Genomic DNA, 15,860 nt, shown 5'->3' on the forward strand with positions numbered 1-15,860 from the left:
TATCTGTTTGTAACCTTGATTTTCTCCACACCATTCTATGATCTGTGTTTCATGGTTCTGCATTTCCTTCTCTTCAGTTGTCTTGTGTTTCTGTGAAACTCAGAAATAATGTTTGGCTATCTTTCACACCATTTGCCTATTTTCCCGTTTTCTTTACTTATATGCAGATATGAAAGATAATTTCAACTCTACTGTTCTCTTTCTATATCTGTTTATAATCAGAAATACAAGCAACTTGTGGTTCTTCTCTTGGCTGGATCACACAGGCCACATCTCGGGTGGTACAGATCAAGTTAGCACCAGTGACACAGAGATATATTTATTTATACCAGTTGAGAGTTAGACATCAAGCTTTTTTTCTGCCAGTGGGGAAAAAATAACACTGAATTTCTCCTACTTCAAGTGAAACTGGACAATAACAGGTTCAGGAATTGCCTCTTCTAATTTTCCAGGACAGGATCTTTCTGTCTGGGTATTTATACAGCAGCAACCACTGTGGTATCTAAACCCCCTATTGATTTATTAAAGCGCACTCATAAAGCTCTCTGTATTTTTTTTCCTTGTTATGTTATTTTATGTGGTGTTATTGTGGGAAAGCGAGGTCAATGGAAGAATGTTTTACATTTTGTTCTGAAAGTGCTGAGGTTTACAGTCACTCTGATGTATTCCAGAAGCAACTAGCACAATGTGGAACAGTAGCCAAGAAACCTTTGTGTCCTGCTTTCATGAGTTTCCTTCTAGCAGTCATTCGTGAGGAGTGGAGCTCCCTTGTGTGATCTCTCTGATAACACAGATAAATCAAGCTGGGATTCTTGGAAACTGAGGAGCAAATTCTGGATTTCATGTAAGAAGTCATTGTCAGCTCAAATACCAGTTTACTTTCAGCAGCTGCTTGTTCAGAGGATGGGCTGTTGTGTTTTCCATCAACTGGAGAGTGTGTTTTGTTTTGGGTTTGTGGGTTTTTTTGGTGGGTTTTTTTTTAAGCTTGGCAGTCATTGCCTATCTAGAGTTTGATATAGTCACCAAAGCCAGAAGGTGTGGGGGTGGATAAGCAGGTGTGTCATTCTCTGAAGCTGCAGACAGAGCACCCAAGATGAAGTGCAATAGCACCCTGGCTGCATCTGAGACACGCAGGCAACTTTGGGTGCCCACAGTGCACACGGGCAGTGTGAGGAAGCATGTTCTCTTTAGACATGTGAATAATCGCAGCAATCTTCAGTGGAATGGGGACACCACTGGAAGGGAAGCATTGCCTCCACTTTTCTCAGCTCTGGCCAGAACAAATTGTTCTTTGTTTAACTGGAAAGCCAAGAGGCTGAACAACTTGAGTGTATTCCGGGAATGGTAATATTTGAATGAGGTGATCCAAAGGGAAAACCTGCTCATGTGTTTCTGTTGTTGATGATATCTCAGAGTCTTCACTTCACAGGGCAGTTGGACAGGGTGGAGCTGAAAGCAGGGCCCAGGTAGAACTGTGCACAGATGTACTCTGGAAAGAAAGGGGCAAAGAGTAGTTATGAGAAAGCACGAGGCATGGCGAGATTACAGTCTTCCACCACCTAGGGCTGGAAGCAGAATCTCAGCTCACTTAGACAATGTAGGGGTGCTTACATTTTCTGCACCCCTTGTCGTGGTTTAACCCCAGACAGCAACCAAGCACCACACAGACACTTGCTCACTCCCCCCCACCCAGAGGGATGGAGAGGAGAATCGGAAAAGGAATGTAAAAGTCAAGGGTTGAGATAAGAACAATTTAATAATTTAAACAGAATAAAGAAGTAAGAACAACAATAATAACAATAATAATAATACTAACAATAATAATAATAACAAAATGGAAAGGTGGGGGAAAAGGGTAAAGCAAAAGCTGCGCACGCAAGCAAAGCAAAGCAGGGAATTCATTCACCACTTCCCATGGGCAGGCAGGTGTTAGGCCATCCCCAGGAAAGCCGGGCTCCATCATGCATAATGATTACTTGGGAAGACAAATGCCATAATGCCAGATGTCCCCCCCTTCCTCCTTCTTCCCCCCGTTTATATACTCAGCATGACGTCCCATGGTATGGAATCCCTCTTTGGCTAGCTTGGGTCACCTGTCCTGGCCGTGTCCCCTCCCGATTTCCCGTGCCTCCCCAGCCCTCTGGCTGGCAGGGCCCAAGGAACTGAAAAGTCCTTGATTCAGTATAAACATCACCCAGCAACAACTAAAAACATCAGTGTCCTATCAACATTGTTCTTACATCAGAGCCAAAACACAGCACTGTACTAGCTACTAAGAAGAAAATTAACTCTGTCCCAGCTGAAACCAGGACACCCCTACATATCATGTCCTTGGAAGAATGGCTGTCAAGCCTTTTGCTTTGCAGCACAATTGCTAAAAGCAATTGCTAATAGCTACAGTGTTACTCCACTGACTTGCAGAAAATCCCAGGCCCCACACAACTGTGCAGTAGCTGATTCCCATCCATTACATGCCATAGGAAGGGGCAAACATTTATCAATGATACAACTAATTTCTGTAGACATTCCTGTCTGTCTTCCAGACCTGCCAGAGTCCTGACTGACTGGTAAATTTTCTGCCACGGTGGTGAGGATGGGATGGGATGGGATGGGATGGGATGGGATGGGATGTCTGTAGAGAAAGAAATTCACTGCTGGGCAGAGCTGGTTAACTCAGCACTACAGAAGATTTCTGAACTATGTACATTGATAAGATTACAAATGGATATTTTGCATGGACAGGAGCTGGGGGACTAGGTCATCCAGTGTATTTGCCTGAAACTTGCATACTTAACAACAAAGCAAACACGTTGATATTAAAAATCCATCAATATTTTTGGACATTTTAAAAAAAAATGAACTTAAATGGTATCTGCAAAAAACAATATGTTGTAAATTAAAATCTTCATGAGAAAAAAAAAATATGCCAGTGTTTTGTTGTTGTTTTTTTTAAATTAATATGTATTAACTGCAGCCAGCACTTGTTCATCAATGTGCTGTGCTGATACTGGAACAGACATAAATATAATCAAACCCAGGTCTCTTTCTTTCTCCCTCCTTCTTTTCCATTCTGTCCAACACATTTTAATTCAGTCCATATGAATGAAGTTCAACCATTAATTTTATATAACCTGATCTATGCCACAGAATAAATAATACAGTATCTGTTGCCAGATTAGAACAGTCTAACTGAAATAGATATGTGCATTTAGTGAAGCCAAGGCATAATTTGCTTGAACCAATATTAGTACAGCAGCCAACATATGGAATTTTAAACCCAAAGTAGATTTCTATATGGGTTTTTATAATTTAAATTGTATGTTTTTCCAGACCAGTGTATATTCAATAAAAGCCATGAGCTTCCGAAGTGTCAGCTGATAAGTGTTAGCAGTGGATAAGATGCTATCTTTCCTCCTTTCATTTTCGTGTTTAATGAACATCTTTCTAAACTTGTTTGGTTTGATTGATTTGTTTCTGGCAGAAACATCTTCAAAAGCAGAATTCTTCCCTGTGATTCCAAGTTCACTCTTCTATTTCTCAGTAGCAGTCTAATGTCATAACTTAATCTAGAAGGAAAAGCAAATCTCTAAAATTTACCTGTAATTATTTTGCAGTCCTTTCCATCCTTGGGATCTGTGCATTCTGAAATAATCATGGAATTGAACTGCTCAAAGGAAGTGTTTTCAAAAAAAAAGGCACTGAGCCAGATTGACCTCAGCTGGTCTAACCACAGTAATTTATTTTGAGCATTGATCTGCATAAGCAAAAATGTTGCTGTCTTTGTTGAATATACTAATCCAGAAAAGTGTTTTTTATCATTTGCTTTTTCAGCTGCTGAAAAGAGTTCTATTAGTGCATCCCTTGCAGGTTCTGCTGCTAGATGAAAAAACCTCAGGTGTAACTGTTTGGGTGTGGTTCACCAAACCAAGAAATCTGTAGCTGATAGAGATTTTGGAGGAGGTGAGAACTGATGTCAGTGACAATAAACTGTGTAATTGTATGCCTACATAAAGAAATTTCTTCCTAGCTCCAGATGTTAGTGTTTTGGCTTATGTTTCTGGTGATAATAAATAGGCAACCCTCCCTGCATAAGTGTCACTGAGTCTGTACGATATGATCAGCCACTTTGTGCTTGAAGAGGCCTTTTGAGTGCCTGCCTCCTGGAATTATCATATTGGGCTAAAATAAACACAGAAGATTGACCACCAAAACCTTGGACTGCTTGCGCTTCAGAACTTTCTCCAAAAGTTCAGTGAAGCAAAATGTGAAGCCTCTCCAATGACTCCAGCCAGCCTTGGCTCTTCCCCCAGATTTTGATGTCTGGCTCGTGTTACAGCAGAGGTGGCATATAGATAAAAGAGACTCAAACCCAGCTGAGCATACAGAGATGTATTCCAGGTGCTAAGCCATATTATAATTTTCCCTCACTTTTGAATGCTATGGAGATTTCATTTCTAGGGTATAAAACCTGCTGATATCTCTCACTAATCATGTTTTGCAGAAATGCTAAAAAAGGATGTTTATCTTTCTTTTTAACATCACCAATAAAAAGTTTGTTGTGGGTGATTTTGGTGCAGCTGCCAGATGATTGACTCACTTTGCAGAGCCTGCTTGAAGGTAACTGCTACTTTGACAGTACATAAATCAATACATCTGTACAAAATCCCTCGTGAATCTCTTCATCTGTGTTCTCCAAGGTTGTTATACATATAGATGTTATTCCATCATATGAATTTTTCCCCTCCTAATAATTTTATTTACCCAAAATAGCTATGTACTTAGAATACTGAAAGCTTTAATTATAGTCATCACAAGCTTAAACCGAGTCCAGAGCTGGAAACAACATACAAGAATATTCTTTTATTCATCATCTGTCCTAGATGAAAGAGAGGGTAGTTTCCTGGTCACCAAAAGCATATACATTTGAAGTGATGTTCATCTTACTTTCACATTTCTACTGTGTAGGTGTCTGCATCTAAACAAAATGTCTAGATTTTCATTGTAATCGATGGAGATATAGTCAATATGGCTTAGAGTTGTATAGTCATTGGACTTCCACCAATGCAGGTGATCTCATCCTATTTTAGGATGAAATAAGTCATATTCTCTTCACCAGACTAAGGCTTTGGATCAATTGCTTAAACATAGGCCTATAATGACAGCGGAGACAGCACCATAGGCTGGCAGATACAAAACCTATGGGAGACCTACCTTGTACAGGTGACCCAACTGGGCATCTCCGGTGGCACTAGATGTCTGTGTCTGTACTCAGCACCTGTGCTTCAGCAATGGAATCAAGTCATTAGCTAACACATTTAAAAGGATCAGAGTGAATTAGTGTCTTTCTGTTTTGCAATATTATTGAAAAATGAGTGTTAATTCTTTAATTAAAAGGCAGGCTAACTCGTATACTTGTTTGGAAATGTTAGAGTGAAATCTTGATCTCATGGTAGTTTCAGGTGAAATTTGTACTGACTTCAGTTTCCAGGAAAGCTTTAGTTCTCATGAAATGTCCATTTTCTGACTGTTCTTGCTCAACAGCGCTACACTGACACCATGGGGACCACGCCAGTAAACATCACATGAGGATTTGGCCCTGAATTACCCATTTATGGCATGAGGGCAAGTAGTAACAGTGCAGACCCGCATTAGAGAAGGACATTTGTTATGAAATCATTTAACAGTCATGAAAACCACTTGAAATTAATAGAAACTAATTGAAAGTAATGGAGAATTACCTGAAAATGTAGCACAAGTAGATGAAATTATTTGAAGATAATTGATAGTGACTGGAATTAATAAAAACCTGATACATATTGGGCTTAATAGAAATTTATTGAAATTGAATTAAACTCAATAACTCAAAACCTATTAAATGTAATAGAATCTATTTGATATTAATTTTATGCAATGTTTAATAGTAACATAACATTCTTAAAAGGGATTTTTATTAGATGTTTTATTTGTATAATACTATTTTCATATAATAGTAAGAATAAATTTTAACAGGAAAAAATGATGCAGAGCATAGATGCTCGATTCAATATCTGGTCAAGGAGTTATTTATCAAATCAAAGCTAACATCTTAGCAGGTAGAATGTTCTCATTAAACTCTAATAAAAGTCTCAACCCTGATATAAAATCCATGAGACTTTTTTAATCTTACTAAATCCTGTCCAGAACTTTTATTATCAGTATCACATGCCATCCTCATAATTATTCCAAAAGGAGCCTGAAGTTTCTGTCTCCTTTATGAGTGTACTGTGAGAACCCTTATTTGTTGTCTTTAACTATGAAGCATTTTAAGTCTTCTGAGCTTCCTTACAGATTTCCTTCCGTTATATCACTAGTGTTCTCACCATTTCACCCTCCCTCAACCTTTGTCAGTTGAAAGAACTAAATAGTTTCTCACATAAGCCCATTAATAGATATATTCAGCTCAATGTTTGAATTATACTTCCCATGGATGTGCATTGCAGTAACTCGCAGGAAGCTGAGAGATAATGTGAAATACTTTTTCTGAACTGATGCTGAGATCCCATTATTTCAAGAATGTGAAAGATGAAGAAACCAGGAAAATCAGTATGAAAGTATAAAAATAGAACAAAATGCATGTTAATTGATTATTTGTCAAACAAAAAAAAATAAAACTACTTAAGGTATATCTATAGGCTTTAGTTCTAATTAAGACAAAATGTGTAAGCATATGTGGAAGAACAATACCTTTCAGGAAAGCTGAAAAAGCAGATGCTACTTTTGAAAAACAGACTTATGTCCCTGTAATGGCAAAAATAGGACATGCTTTAAGCTAAACATAGGGTTTCTTTTTTTATATTTTTATTTTTTTCTGCTTTATGAGTAGAGGCCAACTATTCAGTGAAAACCTCAGGGTTGGTTAGATTTTGTAAAATGACTGATAGGTAAATACTTACAAATGCTTAACACGTCTGCAAGTATCAGTGGTGTCAAACGAAACTGATGTTCCTATTCACACGTGCAAATCCCTACTGTTTGTACATATCTACCAATTTGCTGGAAAAAATAGGCAAAGATAACAGAACTGAATTCCTTTGTGCATCCTTCTTTGTGGGACTTACACAACTAGTGGAGATTAAACCTAGTTTTAAAAGACAAACAAGGTGGGATTCAACTTACAAACTAGGGTACCAAAGTTTAGGAGACTGAATGTAGGTTTTTACAAACATGCTTCTGGCATCATTTCTCACTGTAGTCATTGGCAATCTAGTTAGTGCAGTCAACGGAGCCTAGAGTCATTCAGCTGACTAAATGCAGATGTCTTCTTTAGGTCAGGTTGATTAGATCTCTAGACTCCACCGAATATCTTTGGGCTTGAATCTGTCCTACACATAACATTGACTGCCATTCAAAATGTGGTGGGGGTCTAAGTTATCCACAACAGACATTACACAGGATCTACAGGATACTTGTAGTCAACTGGAGATCACATAGGTAGGATGCCTTAGGACGTCTCAAAGAGTACTCAGTGCTTACGTTAAAGCTACTGTCAGTAATGAGAACTTACACACTTAGGTCACATTTAGTCATCTGTATGCCAATGTCTAAATTTATGTTCTTTAACCAACTAGTTGAATCATACCACTAGTAGGACCCAGTAATTAAAATCAGAGTAGAGGGTAATCTATGCATTTCAATGTTGTTTTCACTCAACAGACATTATGTGGATTTTGCTGGCATTTCTAAAAAGGATTTTGTTTGGGGGAAGATATATTTTTTAGGATAAACTGTAGGGATGTTTTCTGAAAAGAAGGACAAAATAAAAAAGGAAGAAGATGGGAGAACTGAGGGAGAAAAAAAAGGAATGAGAAAAGGAGCAAAGGAAGATAGGAGACTGAAGAAGGAAAAACAAAAGACGGAGCTGGAAGGAATGAGAACTGGAGGAATAGATAGTATGCAATTGCCCTCCTGGACAAATAAACACAGGTTTCATGTGTTGTCACACAAGTCCCCAGGAGCTTGCTGTGGCAACCATAACTGGTCATGTATTAACGCTACAGCTCTGGTGCCATGCAGAAACTAGGCAAAACTGCCTGCACAGTTAAGGTTCCTGAAGTGCAAATAGCTTTAGCAGCAACTGTCAGGGAAATTCTGACGGGAAACAAAGCACACTGTGAAGCTCTGAAGAGAGCCGTGATATGCACCTCAGGAATGAAACCTGAACCAAAATCCATATATGCCCATTTGTCATTGTAAGTTAATGGCCTGCTCTGCCTGATGCACAGCAGCAGACAAGCCTCTGATTTACTGATTATCTGGGTGATATTTGAACCACGTAAACTGCTAGGTAACGCTATGGATTCTCCCTGCCCCCTCCAGCCTATTTACCCACTTCTGGCTTCCTGCTGAGGCATGATTTCCTTTGCTTAAGCACTTGAGTTTAATTGTAAAATGGAAACAGAAACATAACACACATAATCCGTTTGAGCTGAGAGAAAACAACAAGTGACTTCTGGGTGGGAAAGGGCACAAAAATTGGTTTCCATGTCCTCTGTTTTTGACTTCAGCCAGAAGCATGTGGGATGGTGGAGGAAGAGGACAATAAAATAAATCCTTGGAGAATTTAAATTGGTCTGTGTAACCTGCTCCAGTGCTGCACTGCCTTCCCACACCACAACCTGTGGCTATCTTACCATCTGTTGCCTCTGGAAAGAGTAACATCATCGTTGTAACTCACATCAAACAGGCTGCTGCTATATCACCTCTCAGCCTCCTTTTCCCCAAAACACAAGGCCAGCTACAAAGCTTGTTGTAGGTCATGTAAGCCAGGACCCTGAACATCTTGTTAACTCCCTAGTAGACAGTGTCTAGGTTTTCAACATCCTTTTTTAGCTGAGAAACCCCAAACTGCACGTAATAGTTGCCCATCTAGTTGCCCATTACTGGTTTAATTTTTTGAGGCCTTGTATGAAATAAAAAACGTCTTAAACCCAGAGGAATGGAGGATAACTGAAGGGACCTCTGAGTATAACAGATGCCAGAGATCTGTCTAAATAGAGTTTGCACAAAGATGAGTCAATTAGTCAGAGACAGATAATATGCTAGATGCTGATGACAGAAAAGGTTTTTTCTCCTCTTGCTTTCTGGGAGAAAAAAAAAAGAAAACTGTAGTAGATTTATCAGATGATCAGGATTCCATTAACAGGCCTATAAGAACGTTTGGGAGGAAGGAGAAACCTTGAAGTAAGAATCATGAATGTGCTAAATCAACTAGAAATATATACTGCAACAGTTTTGTGAGCAATAAAACCATGTTACAATTCCAATGCATTTATCAGTCCAGTTTGATTTTTCACAAAATGGCTTTGATTGGCCAAGGAGATTTCTGAGAAGATGGGTTAATTTCTGTGATTAGCTCTGCTCATTCAAAATTGCTGTTTAGATATTCTGAACTGTCATATCATATCCTAGCATGAAAGTACACTTTTGCCTTTTCTTATAAATCTTGAATTACATTATAACACAGCTCAACATTATTCAGTATCAGATTTTTCCTCCTTCTTCTTTTCATGTTATTTATTTTTATTTATATCCTCATAATAACAACCTTGGGGGCATTGTATAGGCAAGACATGTATCTTGGCCTCCTCCTTTCCCCAGGAGTGCAATTGCCTTGCGGTAATTATAAGATGTTGTATGTTATTATGAAGGTGACTTATTGCTCAAACACATCAGGGATATCTGATAATGTAATTACTTTACCTTATAAAACTATTATAAATCATGCATGGGGAACATTTTTTTTCCATAGAAAAGCTGTCTGAAGAATTATCACATTGCGTGGAATCGGAATATCATGGTATGGCGTGCATTATGTTCCCTGAGCCCACAGTAGGCAATGGCAGTATTAAAATAAAATATTTAACATGAATGATTAAAGAAAATACATTCAGAAAGCATGGCTCCTTTCTAAAGGTCTAGGAGAGCATATTCTACACTTGTGCCTTCTGAGACTTGAATAGCAGCTGCAGATTTGCTGTTTCTCTTTTTTTTTCCCTTGACTTTCCTCCTTCCTTCTCCTTCCCTGCTTTCCTGAGTGTAGTATAATTGTTATAAAAGCAAATCAATAAGCACTTGAAACATTGGCCATTGTACAAAGAATTGTGCTTCGATTGGTCATCACTTTAATAACATCTAATGATCATTTCTCCCTCTTTCAGCCTCTGAGGTTTCCCTGCACTTTATTGATTAGAGCTTGCGACAGAGCTCTGATTATAATTAAAAATAATCAATGGGCAAACAGAATGCAGTTCTACTTAGCAATAAACTGAACAGATAATCACTAGGTGAGGTGATGGGACCACAAAATATTTCCAATTGTACCAGGTAGAGAATAATTGAAACTCACTTGATGAGTCACAATTCAGTAGGACTTTACTGAATCTTAGATAAAGACTTTTGTGTCCTTAGTAAATAGGTAGTGTTATTGCACTAAAACAGATTCTTTCACGTCCAGGGTTCCTGGAGTAATTTTTGAGATTTTTGGCCTGAAGGTGGCAACATACCTCTCCAGGATTCCCTCAAAAAATGCAAGACTAGATATGGTAATGTGACAGGCAAGTGCATAGAACAGAAAAAAGAGGGAGAGGTCCTCCTTTGGTGGTTTCTGGTAGTACACATGCTCCTGGAGGCATGACCTTCAGGTCACTCCAGCATTCGCCTGATATCTGTACTCAGTTGTGCAGATTACAGAAACAGGAGCTGATTTCCAAAAGAGGCAATGTGAAATGGCTTCTGTGAAACTCTCCAGTGGAGCTAGGATCCAGTAAAGGTAGAAACAGGAAGAAAAATAGCAAGGCTGTTGTTAGATAGGGAGGGCAAAAATAAGCATCAGTGCCAGTACTTGGCTTTGGAACATGAACATCTCCAGAAGGGCTCTGACCAAATTCAGCTACAAATGTAGTTGATGAACTGATATTCACGCCACTAAGTAAATAGAAACAATCTAGTTTAATGAGAAGGAGTGTATATAGAGTCTTGAGACTTGAACTCTTTTTCTCACACCTGCTGCTTTATGATCTGAGAGCTTCTTTCTCTACCCATTAACTTTGTCCATAATAAGTACCCACATTTGAGAAGATAAATCTTGGGTACTGCAATGTGTACTAGATCTTTTATGCAAAACAGTTATTTTTCTTTCATATATTTCAAAGGCTGCATTTTAAGAGCTGGAAGCTCTAAATATTCTCCACCCTTTTATCCAGAGCTCCAAACAAACTAATTTATAAGATGCATTGGGAATTGCTAAATGGCTTCAGCTTTGTCATAATATGCTGAGATGCTCATCTATATTCCTTCTGGTTGTTAAACTTGCATCAAGCTCAATTGTTAAACAAATATGAGGGAAGATGGTGCTTTTAATTTTATGGCTTGCTTACAGTACTATATGTCCTCTTCAGTTTGGAGGATACTCTAGTTAAGTCTGTGGAACTGGGCTGAAGGAATCCCATTTTTCTCACAGTAAATGCAACTGCTCCAGGAAATCTTGTTGGGTGCATTCATCTGAATCACCCTTCAAACCAGTCACCTTGACACAGCTCGACTTTGTGCTTCAGCTTATAAACTGCACAAGATGATTTCTTAAAAGGTAGGGTGGTTGTCTTTTGTTGTGAGGAAGTTAAATACATGGGACCTGCTATCAGTCTTCACATAGCTTTTGTGAGCTAGTATGAATTATTTACAGACTCATTTTTCTGGCACATAAAAAGGAGTCAGCAACCTACTTAATTTTAAGTTACCTTATCCTTGCTGGAATCAATGGCCAGGTATCCCCTATGCTTTCAACATGCTGCTTTCCTTTACCCCTTGGTGTGTCCAACTCAGAATGGAACAGCCACAAGCCCCGAGCCATCCTGTGCCATCAGCCCAGCAGCAGAACCTCCCTGATCTTGTAGGAGTCTCTACAAGTTGGAACTGCAAAAAGTTACTCACCATCATTATTCTCCTCTTCATCATCATCATCAACAAATGGATGAAAAATGTCCCCATAACGCAGAGCTACACAGTAGGATACGTAGACCTTTTAATTGTTATTTGTATATACAGAAGTGCAATCATTGTCTGTTTTCTCAGGTTCTGCATAATCAGTTGATCATTTTTTATTTTTATTTTTTTTTCATTTTAGACTGCTTAACACAAGATTAGCTATGAAGAGCACTGCATTTCTTTGCCTTTGCAACATTTCGGAAGCACTTCACTAAGGAATTTCTAGTCTTGGTAACTGGCATATGTGGACCTGAAATCTGCCTCCAGGGGCCTCCTCTTTGTCCAGACAAGGGGCAGGAGGAGTAATGTGCAAGTGCTTCTTCTCAAATGGTTGCTGCACTCTGCTGGTGAGCATTGACAGGCCATGCAAACTTTTGTTTATTCGGAGGACAAGGCAGTAAGGATATGTGTGTAAATGCACACGTGGGAATAGAGTAAGCAGCACTGGTTCTTCCCTATATATGTTACTAGGAACCATTTAGTTTTCTGTAGAATTCAAATTTGCTATGAAGGTGTGGGGCTGAACCTGTGGATCCAGCTGAGAAGGCAGGTACACTATGTGACATAGCAACAGAAAGGGTGCCCCAATAAGTAATGCTTCAGAGCATTGCATTTGCTCTATCCAAGACGAAGTCACCAAGTTGACAAACAAGTGAATGGCAGGAGAGCCACAACCAATGCGTGACTGTTCAGGGTAATCAAAAGGAGTCAGCAGAGTAGCCACATAGGAGAAAACTGCCACCGTGTTTATATAATGGAGAGATGGAAACTGTGTAAGATGAAAAAAAGTGAAACAAACCCAAACATCCAATCTCTCAATTTCCTGAAATAAATACTAGCTTAAAATCTGCCCCATCAGACACCTCCACATTTCTTTAGGTAATATTTGGATGTTTGGAAATTTCTCCTGTTGATTACGTGTCCTACCTCTTATCCTATATTACAGCTCAAGCTAGGAAATGCCCATTGCACACACCTCATCATCTTTCTGTTTTTCATGGCAAAGCTACATGTGACTGATGCTGAGTTTTACCAATAGCTGACACAGCACTATCAATTAATGTTTGCTGTGTCTATAGGCTCCTGCTGTTTAACATGTTGGCTGCTATGTATGCTGTGGAGCTGCTTGCCTCCAATTAAAATGCATGTTGAGAGGACAACGTTTGAATATGATAGGTCAGCAGTGGCTGTACCTCAACAAACTTCAAAATGTTGAGCAGATGTAGGACTGTACCATTGAACTATTTTTTGCCAATATTGTGTAGGCTTACACAGTGATACTAAACATCTGTGGTTGACTGTCTACACTGCTGGCTCTTCTGAAGAAGTAATTTTTGCCTTTATCTGTTCTGCCTGTGCTCTGAGGAGGTCAGGGATGATCTAGTCAAGGACAAAATCAGTGGAGCTGCACTAGTCCTTCAGTACACCTGAAGCGATAAGGACAGCTAGACAGACACCAAAGAGTGCAGTTCATCACTGCAATCTTAGATCATTTACTTGGGACTCATTTTGTGTTGCTATTTTTATTCCCTAACTTCTGCTCCCCACATGTCAGAACAGTGCTTTAGATCTTTTTGTCTAGAAACAGTGTTGTTCATATTCCAGACCAGACCAGAGTATATTTTTCATGTTGGTTTTACTAACTAACTTTAGACAGAGCACAAAGGTACAGTTGTGAAGTCATAGAATCATTCTCCTCCACACACTCCAGGAACCTCCCAGACTGTTTCCTCTCTGCTGTACTGTATTTCTAGCAGACACCTGGGAAGTCCCCTATGAGAACAAGGGCTAGTGATGGCAAATCTTCTCCCAGCTGCTTACAGAGTATTTCACCTGCCTCTTCATCCTGGTTGGGTGGTAACAGACTCCCACCATGATATGTGCCTTGTTGGCCTTCTCCCTGATTCTTACCCATAAACATTCAACCTTACCATCATCAACATTAAACTCTAGACAACCAACACACTCCCTAACATACAGGGCTACCCCACTGCCTCTCCTTCCTTGCCCATCTCTTCTGAAGAGTTTACAGCCATCCATTGCAGCACTGCAGTGGTGCAAGTCATCCCACCACATTTCCATGATGTCATAGTTTTCACTATGTCATAGTTTTCCTGCTGCACAATGGCTTCCAGCTCCTCCTGTTTGTTCCCTGTGCTGTGTGCATTGGGGTAGATGCACTTCAGCTGGACTATTGATCCTTGCCCACTTTTTGGGGGAAAAGCCTTAATTCCTATGTGACCATTCTCTGGCACTTCTATGGTTTCTAACACATCAACAACCCTTGAGCCTTCGCTTGGATCTCCACCCCCTACTTCCACTGAGATGGCAGACCAAAGGACTTCGCTAGCACACTGTCCCTCAAACACTGGTGTCCTGCCCCCAGGCTCACCTCTAGCGAGCTTGGTTTTATCCCTTTCCTCCTTCAAATCTAGTTCAAAGCTCTTTCACTGAGCCCTGCTAACTCCTCTGCAAAGATCCTTTTCCCTCTTTCACACAGGTATACCCTGTACATCGCCAACAGACCTGGTGGTGTGTAAACCAAACCATGATCAAAAACCCCAAAATTCTATGGGTGACACTAGGCTCAGAGCCAGGGATTGATCTGCCAGCTTTCCCTGTTTCTTCCGTCAGCATTCCCTGCAACTGGAAGCACAGAAGATAACAGTACCTCTGAAGAATGATACTTGCTGCTTTATTCATAAAATCACAGAATCATAGAATGGTTTCCATTGGAAGGGACCTTTAAAACTCATCTAGTCCAACCCCTCCACAATGAGCAGGGACATCTTCAACATTGGTTCTCATTGGTCATGGCCAGGCCCAGGTCAGATTGCTCATTCTTGAGTTGCTGTAGCCAACAGCATCCTCCTTCCTAAATAACAGGCCTCATCACTCTGAGGGAATGAAGATTTGCACCATTACTTGCATTGTTCTACAAGTGCCCGTAAGTGCACCAGTATTTTCCATTAAAGAGTCAAGCAGTAACAGCAAGTCAAGTATAAAAAGAGAGTACACAAGGAAAGGAGTTGGGATATAGTCTACAAGTGTTAATGCCCTGTCTAGACTGAAGTCAGCAGGGACCCACATGACTTTGTCTACACAAAAAAAAATCTGTGCAGCATTGAGGACAAGAACAAAGAGTGACAAGAACATCCTGAATGCAGAGCTTACTTAGGAAGGCTGCAGTGCACACACTTTAGAGTATCTTTTTCTGTCTTATTGTCTGGATAGTGGAAAGGATTGAGAATCTATAACATAATTACATGTCACTACAAATACCAAGTCTTGGTATCAGTGAGCCAAACTCTGAAGTCCCATGCTTGAAAGCACAGGCTGTTTCTTCTCACTAGCCCTGGCTTGTCACAGCACTCTCCAAACTAGCCAGCTACAACAAGGTCTTTTACCATCTTATACCAGCATACTCTTTATGCTGATCCCACTCCTCATCCAGGGCACATGTTCCCTCCCTTCTCTACTTCTTCCTCCTCTGCTCTCTCTTCATTGGCTCTCAACCACTTAACTTAACCAGCCACACCTGCACCTTATCTACATCAGCCAACCCACTGCCCCTGAAGCCAACCCACAGTTGTATATTATCAATGCTAATTAACCCAGCTTCATTCCACTACACCAGCATATCTAAATCTTAGTGAAAAATGGGTGAGAAATATAAAATATATCTGAAACCCAGGAATCATCCAACTGGAAACTAATGGAACTGTAACTCAGGTGAGATTTGGGAGGTCCTATTTTCCAGCAAACAAATATTCAGCAGAGCTAAGCATCTCTTTGTTATTAAAGCAAGGTAGTTTAGTCTATATGCCTGTGTGTGTATA

The sequence above is a fragment of the Falco rusticolus genome, chromosome W (assembly GCF_015220075.1).
Source record: "Falco rusticolus isolate bFalRus1 chromosome W, bFalRus1.pri, whole genome shotgun sequence".
NCBI lineage: Eukaryota > Metazoa > Chordata > Aves > Falconiformes > Falconidae > Falco > Falco rusticolus.